Genomic DNA, 4,375 nt, shown 5'->3' on the forward strand with positions numbered 1-4,375 from the left:
TTTTATGTTGTAAAAGTCACATTTTGGTCCTTACAACCACCCCATTTCCTTATGATATCAAAATTTTGTTTAACCATATCACAGAATTTCATGAATTACCCGATAAATCAAAACCTCTTTGTTTCTATTCACCCCCTCAAGGTATGACCCGCCTATATTTAATCTTGAAGTAGTTTTCTCTTCTTATCCATTCTCTCGGATCTCAAGCAATGTTGGCATGGGATGAGCTCGAATATCCACAAATCGATCACAATTTACCAGCTTTATCGATCAAATGACAAAACTTTTAATTCTTCATAAAACCCAGTTTGTTCAAAGTCCGCCTTAATAAATATCATAATCCACAAATCCAACTTCTTGAACGTCTTGAAAATAATATAGTAATAAAAATCTTCAAACTCGGTCAAACAATGGCGAAGACCCGACCAAGTTTTAACTCCTTTGGTCATCCCGAAAAATAAACGATTTACTCGGCCCGAAAATATCTTGTAAACACTTGGCTTGGTTCAATATCTCTTGTAAGTGTTTATCAGAATGATAAAGAGAATTACCTTTGTTGGATCATGCCTAAAAGACAAAAAATTAATGCTAGAAGCCCGAGTAATAAAGTGTATGCAACCCTTAATTAAGCTCAAACTGAAATTAACAGCCCACAACAAGTTGGTCCATCTCATTTCAAATTTGTGAAAGGTATTTTTCGCATTTGTTTTGCATCCAGTTTGTTTATGCATTGCATATAAGGTGTATATATTTTGCATTAGGAATCATGTTGCACTTCAAAAAATAATAAGAAAAATAAAATAATAAATAAAAAATATAAAAAGTTGCATAACCCGATTGTTTTCTAGAAAAATTTGTTGCACATGAGAGATGATAGGAAACTAGCAGGTCAAATCTTAAATGTGAAATAGTAATCACAGGGAGGAAAACATAGATAATTTGGATGTGTTGACAAGCTCGACCCGTTTATGAACACAAATGTTGTATACAACAACCTTAATGAATATATGCGTTTAGTTTCCCATCATAATCCCGAGCAAAATCGGTTGAGTTTCATTTCCTCTATCACGTGCTATGCTTCCGTATCGTAACACCTCCACAAAAATTAATCGGGAAAAATAAGAGTTGAAAAATTGACCTCCTAGATACATGTATAGAAAAAAAAGGAAAAAAAAGAAAAAAAAGAGAAAAATCATGAGCGATGGTTATGGAGATCATAAAGGGAGAAAAGTCCTATTTTCATAATCAGAGCCAAAGAAATAAGCGGTTAAAAGATACTAGCTATTGCGCTATGGTTAGGGTGCATGGTCGCCTCAAGTGTGGTTTTAGATCTTCAATAAGTCGTGAAGTGGGTAGGTTTTTGTCATAGGCATGGGGTGTGGGAACAATAGAACAATGCTGGTAATATTGCATATTACAAAGCAGAAAACATTTGGTTGGGATTAAGCGGGTTTGAGTTTAAAGGGACACAAAATATTAACAATCGCAGTTACACGTGTCGGTACTTTTTGGCTTCAAATGAATGAAAGAAAAATAACGTGCTGGTTATGATCTCATTTCAATTTTTTCTGTTACCAAAACGGGTTTAAGAAAAATTAAAAACAAATATCCGCATATGTATGAAAAAAAAGTCCCTAGCATTTATTATTCCCGAGTTATACTATTCTTGACTTCCTTGAGGACAATGAAAGGTAGCATGGGGAGAATTGTTAGATGCATTTTATTGCACGTTTATAACACTTTAAGCACTCAATTTTCACCACAATTAATGCATTATCATACATATGTCACGTTAATTTCTAAAACATTTGTTTTGTGGAGTAGAGTCTACTTTGGATTGTTTTTAGTATTTTTTTAGGTACGATGCTGTTAAGAGAAGCATAAAAAAAGATTCAAGAATGCAAGGTCATGTTTTTATTAATGGAGATATATACAAAGTCCATGTTCTGAACGTGAGCATCAAGTTTATTAGGTGGGCACCAAAGCATCTACAATAACAAACTCATATAAGTCAGACAGAATTACAGAAATTGTCCTTTATGTTTGTACCAAGTTTCACTAATTGTCCTTTATTTTTCAAGTTGATATATTTTATCCTTTACGTTTAAAAATCTAAGACCATGTGTAATCATAAAGCTCCACTACCAGGCATTATGCGCCACGTGGCGCCCAGTCAGAGTTATGGTTTTTTACAAAAACAGGTTGTAGTCATAACTCTCCACCCCATGCATTATGCGCCACGTGACGCCCAGTCATTATTAATTTTATTTGTTTTTTTTAAATACTAAATCATTTAAATAAATTAACATAAAATTAAAAAATACATTAAACTTCCAAATAAAAATTAAATTAAAAAAATACACCAAATTAAAAAAAAATACATAAATAATACTAATAAAACTAAAACATATTTATATTTTTCTAAAATTTTCGCTCGTCGAGTGGCTTTTAGAGATTGGACTATCGGGTCGTCTTCGGATAGCTCATTTGATAAAACCTCGATGTCTTTGTCCATTTCATTCCTTCTAAGTAGGTCGACGGCGTCCAAATTTACTTGAAGTCGTTGGGTTCCAAGGTCGTGTAAATCTTGGAGTCGAGAGTTCATTTCTTTAAATTGACTTTTCAATTCGGGATTCGAACCCGTTGCCGACAACGAAGCGACCCTTTTCCCCCTTCCCTTGGCCTTGCTTCTTCTACCCCCCGGCCGAGGCATCTCGGTAGTATTCACGGCGTCATTATCTCTCAGGTTGAAGTTTCGAGTGTCGGAACGGGGCGTGTCTGGATCAACCGAAGACGATGTTTTAGACCATTTTTTACGCGGACCACCTTCGGCTTCGGCTTCGGCATCCAACACCATGCCCCATTTTGGGTGAAGCCCCCCCCCCCCCGACCTTATGTTGATACTCTGTCAATGCGTTTTCCATGACTTCCGCGTCCGAGACACCGCTACTCCTATTTCGATTCATCTGAGAGAAAACCGTATGGAAAGCCAAGCATTTGGTGTTTATGTCGCCCCATTTCGACAGTGACGAATCTTTTTCTCGACGTGAGTCCCCGCCAAGCGCGTGGAACAACTCTATAATTTTGTGCCAAAATACTCCCATTTTTTATAGTTCGCTAAAAAAAATAAAAACATTAAAAGTTTAATGTTTGTTATAAAAAAATTTTAAAAAATATATATATGTATTTTAAAAACCTACCGCATTTGGCATCTTCCGATATCGCGCACCAAGCACGAGCACATAGTACGCACTCGTCGATACTCCACGCTATCACCGTCTTTTTAACCCGAGGTTCGCCGGCGGGCTTCTTTCCGTGTTTTCTCGGACGTCCGCGTTGGCTCGAACCTCCTACGGTCTCCGGGACGGGTTGTGTCTCCGGCACGAACTCGACCTCGGGTTGGGTCTCCGGGACGGGTTGGAACCCGAACCAGCAAAAATGTTTGTCGTTGGGTTTTGGAAACCGGGCACCGCATTTGGCATAGAGTTTTGTAGAAATGCAAAGTACGCGGCGATTTGCGGGTCATACATATGAGGGACGGGTACGGTTGGCATAGGGGCGGTAGATTGGTTTGGTTGTGGATTTTGGTTGCCTTGATGGGCATATTGATCGAAACCGAGAATATTTTGGTTGTTATTCGGAAACATGATTGTATAAATATTTGTGTAAAAGATATAATTGATATAGAAGAGGAAGGAATGTGTTAAAAAAATGAGTTTGGTTTGTTTTTATAGTATAAATTTAATTAATATATTTTTTTTAAAAACCCAACGGCTCCTAACGTAAACATGGCCCATCGGTTATTTTTTTTGAATTGCGTGTCATTAATCCGCGTTTTACTTATAACGTAGCAAAAAAAAATTACAAAACGCAGGGGGGGGGGGGGGGGCGGTGTACCCCCCGCGTTATAGCTCACAACGCGGCACACAACGTGCCAGCACGCTTGGTCTAACAGTGGTTGTCCTTTAACCCTAACCCTGTTAGAATTTCTCGTTAAGTTAGGTCATGTGCATTGCACATGAGGGCAAATTAGTCATTTTATCCATATTTGACAATTAAATTAACTATATATATTATATAAAAAGAAACTCTCTCTCTGTCTCTCTCCACCAATCCACCTGATCCCACGACCCTCACCAGCCTCCCTCCCTGCCGGTGTCTGCTGTTAAATCCGGCCATCCTAGATAAGGATTTTTTTGGAGAGGCCGAAGTCTACCATTATATCCAGAGTCTACTACTAAATCTGGCCACATTTCCGGCGATTCAAGTGATAGTGACACAAAATCGTTAGTGTTTATGGTTTGTAAAGGTAGATCTAAATGAAAATTATAAAAGATAAATTTGGAACTTGGGGATTGAATATGAAATTAGGGGT

This window comes from Bidens hawaiensis, unplaced genomic scaffold, assembly GCF_021521415.1.
Source record: "Bidens hawaiensis isolate Kalapana, Puna unplaced genomic scaffold, B.hawaiensis_p1.1 tig00054403_1, whole genome shotgun sequence".
In the NCBI taxonomy this organism is placed as follows: Eukaryota; Viridiplantae; Streptophyta; class Magnoliopsida; order Asterales; family Asteraceae; genus Bidens; species Bidens hawaiensis.